The sequence below is a fragment of the Geospiza fortis genome, unplaced genomic scaffold (assembly GCF_000277835.1).
Source record: "Geospiza fortis unplaced genomic scaffold, GeoFor_1.0 scaffold145, whole genome shotgun sequence".
Taxonomy (NCBI): domain Eukaryota; kingdom Metazoa; phylum Chordata; class Aves; order Passeriformes; family Thraupidae; genus Geospiza; species Geospiza fortis.
This window is the reverse complement of record NW_005054362.1, coordinates 1,102,785-1,108,699: the sequence shown is the minus strand read 5'-3', so window position 1 is coordinate 1,108,699 and position 5,915 is coordinate 1,102,785. Positions and strand designations below refer to the sequence as shown.

The 5,915-nt window shown below is 44.6% G+C and overlaps 1 protein-coding gene across 1 annotated transcript in view; it reads left to right on the top strand.

Moving 5' to 3' along the window:
• The window catches only part of TMEM132C (transmembrane protein 132C), a 184,880-nt gene that overhangs the window by 8,551 nt on the left and 170,414 nt on the right, over positions 1 to 5,915 (top strand).

The following is a 5,915-nucleotide window of genomic DNA, read 5'->3' as shown; positions in this document are numbered from 1 at the left end:
CCCGGAGCGCTGCCGCAGTCACGGCGCTCCTCCTGCGCCAGGGGGAGCTGCGAGCGCTGCGAACCCAGCCAGGGGAGCGGATCCAACCCGGGAACGCATCCCCAGGATCCAGCCCGGGAACGCATCCCCAGGATCCAGCCCGGGAACGCATCCTCAGGATCCAGCCCGGGAACACATCCTCAGGATCCAGCCCGGAAGCCGCATTAATGCCGGGAACGCATCCCCAGAATCCATCCCCGCGATCCAGCTCGGGACCGCATCCCCAGAATCCCTCCCGGGAGTCGCATCCATCCCGGGAAGCCATACTCGGAATCCAGCGCCGCGATCCAACCCGGGAATCTCCCGGCAAGCCCAGCCTCAGGGCGGCAAGGCTTAAATCCGCCTTACAGGAGGTTTCTCCTGGCTCCTGGCCGGCGGCTGTGCCTCGGCTGTCCTGTCCGAGGATCCAGTACTGGCATGACCATTTCCAGACCCCGGGTCCATTCCGTGCATCCCTGGGTGCAGCTCCAGGGACCGGTAATTGTTAGCACGTGTTGGAAGCACTGGTTGAACTCCAGCTCGGTGTCAGGGGGCTCCCCCGGATCGGCAATTTATCCTGGGCACAGCACTTGGAAGTGGCTCTCCTTTGTCAGTGCAGCGTACAACACGTGGGACTTGAGTATCCCAAAGGTTTGCAGGCAAATCCAAATATGCAGCAGGGAGGTGACAAACACCTTCGCAAATATTGTATTTTACAGATATTTTGTTTCTAGAGTAAGTACATATGAAGATAACTAATTGTCTTAAAGCTGAAAGCAGGACACTAATTCACATTGCAGAAAACATCCCAGAGGGCCTCACGGTATTCATACTTAGAGCTTATCAACAGATCTTTATTTATTTTACTTTATGTAAACAAGAAGAGAAGGAGTAAGAGGGATCAGAAACACTTGTGGGTGAATCATTCCAAAGGTCATTCATATATATAAATACTGCAGAATACACAAATGAAAAGCGCTGTGTAAGGCACAGACTTAGCGGGTTATGGAATTCCATTGCAATAGAACCTAGAGCTCATAATTATTGCAGCATGCTCCTTCCCTAGAGTATATAGTCCCAGCCTATAATACTTGGATAAGACAAAGAAACAAAGAGGAGAATAATTACAAATTGAAAAATAATACTTCCAGCAGAACTTCACTAAGTATTTGCTATATGAAAATAAACTCATTCATGGCTCTGTCCAAATTCTGTTGCATTTGCTGTCCTCAAATGATGAAATTGTGTTTTGTTCTGGAAGCTCATAGTCCCAAATGTTACTGGCAATTGAGTATTTACTGCAAGTGGGGGTGTTTTGGTAGCTGTGTTGAATGGTAGGATGGAAGGCCACAATTTAATCCCTTTGATATCAGTGATTTCAATATTACTGGGTTTTTGTATGGTCATTTGCATTTTGAGGAGTGGTCCTCCAGTCCAAAGAGCCACCTCTTCACTCCTCATGCTGAAGAGTATCCACCCATGGCGCCCCCAATTTTTGATGCATGCAGCAGATACCTTATCATGTACTAGGAAAGGTCAGTGACCAGGTGAGCTGGTTCCTTTTGCAAATATTGGTACCTTGGGATCCCCAGCCCTTGTTAAAAACATTTGTCAGCCAAAGAGATGACAATGCCAGGCCCTGTGGTAGAAAAAGCCCTTTCAGATGTACTGAGCACAAAGCCAGGCCATGCTGTCTGCATGCAGCAGCAGTGAGTAACTGTGAGAGATACAAGTTATATCTCTATTACAAGGATAGATGCTGACACTGGAGTATAATAAAATCACTTTAAATGGCAATACTCCTAACTGCAAACAAAGCACAGAAGGCAGAAGAGAGATGATAATGCACCCAGGCACAGGGATGGCATAAAACTGAGTGTTGAGTATTTTTGCACTCTATTCCTTTATGTGACTTCAGATCTCTGGCAGAACTTGGGGTGCATCCCTTTCCTGTTCTTCCTCTTGGAATCTGGTATAGATGGGACAATACAGGATGTGATTTCTGTATGGACACTTACATTGAACTGGCCACAATCACATTCTAAGGCTTTAAAATTCTGTGTTTAAAGAGAGTGAGTTATTATAATAATGAATAATTACATGAGAGAGCAGAAAGATACATTAAATGAGACAGACAGATACTCACCCAGTCCGACCAATTTAAAGAACAGCAGAATGTATGTGCAGCTTTTCCCTCTCTGCATCCATCCCCAAACCATGTGGTGTCATTAGCACATTTCCCATCTGAGGACACTCAGGGACCTTGTTTAAGGTCACACTAAGAGCCAGAGTCACTGGGATGATGCAGTGCCAGGAGTGAAGTGCATGGCAAGCTCAAACTGAGCAGCAGCTCCACGGGCCTTGGAGGAGCAGACAGGGCTGGGATCACAGACAGGGCTGGGATCACAGACAGGGCTGGGATCACAGACAGACAGGGCTGGGATCACAGACAGACAGGGCTGGGATCACAGACAGACAGTGCTGGGATCACAGACAGGGCTGGGATCACAGACAGGGCTGGGATCACAGACAGACAGGGCTGGGATCACAGACAGACAGGGCTGGGATCACAGACAGGGCTGGGATCACAGACAGACAGGGCTGGGATCACAGACAGACAGTGCTGGGATCACAGACAGGACTGGGATCACAGACAGTATTGGGATCACAGACAGACAGTGCTGGGATCACAGACAGTGCTGGGATCACAGACAGACAGTGCTGGGATCACTCCAAACCCTCTCACACGGATCCAGGGCAGTCAAATTCTGCCTGAGTGACAGGGTAGCGAGCAGGGACCACTTTACATTACAGGGTTATTAAATTCACCATTACAGACTGCAATGTCTGTTCCACTCAGGTATGTCAGGAGTGCTAAGCTGTGGGAACATCACAGTCCCAACTCCCGCGTTCTGAACTTCTGTCAGGTATTCCCTCTGACACACTTCTGCTGCCAGTCCAGTCCTAGGGTTGGTTGACAGGTTTCCAAATTTCTTTTAATATTGATTAATATTTTAATATTGAAAGTCTACTTAGCACAAATTTTAGTCGATTTTTGCCTTAACCCCCCCACATTTTCATATTGATTGTGTACAGTCTTATACCTCAATTATTTTTCTATTTTCTGATGAACACTGTCCATCCCATGCACAGAACAAGACAACTATATAGCTTTTGCATTCCCTAAAAAAAAATAGCAATTTGGATGGCTGTAGTACCTGCTATCATGCTCAATCACCTACACAAAATGCTACTTCTCCAAGTATATGATCATGTTTTCACCTGAGAAATGTTGGTGAGATATATTTGATGAACAGAATTTCTACATGACAAAATACAAAATACAAAACACCCCAATGCCTGCACAGGGGTTGGAGAGTTCCTCTGGCAATTGCTACCTGCACATGGAAATAGGAGCTTTGATTTGATGGGTTTTTCTTTCTGCTTTCATTTGTTAGCATTGGGTCAGTGAATTTGCACGCGATTTCAACATTGTCGCTGGCAAAATATAGAGAGGGAGCTGAGAGCCCTCAAAGGCTGCATTTTCAGCCTAAAGTACATTATATGGTACATTTGAACATTTTTAGAGGCTGACTGACCTTAGGAAGACAACTTTAGTGCAATCACTCTCCCTGCTTCTGAGCATGTTCCTTATTTCCCTACAGTTTTTGCAGGGAATATGCTATACTTAAGACTGAAAGTTTTGGTTTTGTCTATTTAAAGTCATGAGAGCCCATAAAGACTTCAAAACAAATCCTGAGATTCTGACGTTCTATAGATTCTCCAAACTAACCTTCAATTGGATAATCTGAGGAGCAGCACAATAATCACCATGAATAAATGATTAATGTTTGATTAATGTTTAGATACATAATTTGGACTGTATCAAAGGTAGGTAATGACATTTTCTGTATTATTTAGTGTCACAGTTTCCTTTTTCAGGAGTCCTTATATACTGTCCTCTGCCTTCAGACACGGCGCTCTGTTTTCATGTTTGGTGCTAATTGAGCTGTTGCCACAAACTATTCACAGCAACCCATATTTTCATTATAAATGCATTAAGAAAGAAATTAATCTGGGTTCTTTGAGTGTGATTTGTGTACTTAACTCCTTCAGCTGAAAATGCAAGCCTAAACAAATCATAGGCAAAACCTGTACCGAAAATTCTGGTAGTGAATTGCTGTACCTAGAAGGACATGAAATCAAATTTCTGGAGTAAGAACAGTTGTAGCAAAACCTATTCTGTCCAGACTCCTTTACCATTTTTATCACCTTGTTATTTGACTTCTGCCTCTTATCCATGAGATTCTCTGCCAATGGACTTAAGGTGCAACTTCCAAAAGTTTGTTCTCATACAAGTAACGCACAGATTCCAGCTCAGACTTGATAAATAGGACCTCTACTGCCTGTCAGTACTTCTGAATAATCTCATGTTCCATCTAATTTACATCAGACTGATTTTTTGTTTCACAATTCAAAGAAGACAGATGTTGGTAGTTTATGAATTATGATAGGATTGGGTTTTGGTCCCTTAGTGAAAGCTGCCTTGGAAAGAAATAGCATTTCTTGTCACCATGGCTGCTTTTTCTTATAAATGAGATGAATTGTCTACATCATCTACAAATTCAAGATACAGGACATAAATGTTTGATAGCTGCTGTGTTTTACTGTCAACTGCTGGATTCTTATATTTAAACTCATCCAACAAGTATTTGTAGTGTCTAGTGAAATCTACAATCAAGCAGAGGACACTGAAGCAGTTACACATTTTTGAATGAGTTTTTCAATGAGAAACGCTTCTTTACACTCTTGTGGGGAAAATTACATTGAAATTGCACCCTTATGATATCCTCTTTTTGCTTTTTCCATATTTGAATTAGCTGCTACTGACAATAAAATCATGTAAACCATGACAGCACAAAGCATACTCTTGACAAAGTTCTCTGCAGTTCCTCCCTGGAAATCTCTGGGCTAAGGAACTCTTTCCTGACTTGGCTTATCAAACCAGGATAATGTCTTGCACAAACAATAGGCTTTTTAGAATCTGCCAAAAGACGCTTTACCCATTTTTTTAGGCTAATATCTACTAACAAACTTTGACATCTTTTTCAGGAACTGACTACAGATGGAGCCTCACTGATTTTGGCCAGCTACAGGGGAATGGCTGCATTTGCCTGAAGGATCAGAGCCTGATTTCTCAGGATAAAACCAGCAGATTGGGAATAGGCCACCATTTAAAGGTGTTGCTTTGTCACAGAGTGTTCGTGGAGGGTTTGTGGAAATATACTAAGGGCGGTATTTGAAATATACTAAGGGTTTGTCTTTCCTAAGCAGGGAAAAAACCCTTAGTATATTTCAAATACCACCCTTAGTATATTTCAAATACTCACTACTTGATACCAACCTGCCCCTTGCTTGCTGCGTGCTACAGCTGTAGTAAATATTATTGAAAGTGTGTTTACTGTTGGGCCACAAATATTTACATTTTATTTTGCCACAAGAAGGAGGAAAGAGACGCCAGCTATCCAAGATGCGCAGGGGAAAGCATCAAAACTAAAGGACTAGGGATGAAACCGCTGCCTGTGAATTACGTTCGGAAGATGGGACTGAGAACGTGTACAAAAGGCAAACCGAGAGGGTGGTGGGGCCTGGTGAAACACAGGTGGGCCAAGGGGGGCAAAGACAGGTGGGGCAAACACAACACGGGCGGGCCCAGGTGTTCCGCGGTGGGTTTCCCTCTGCCCGGAGCGGAAGGCACGCAGGGCACTCTCGTCTTTTGGCAGGGCTCTTTTCCTGCGGTTTGCAGTTTTTGCCGAGCGCTGGCGCCCAGCAGCAGCGGAGGCAGCGGGAGCGGCGCGGTGAGGCCGGGGCCGGACCGCTCCGTCCATCGCTCCGCT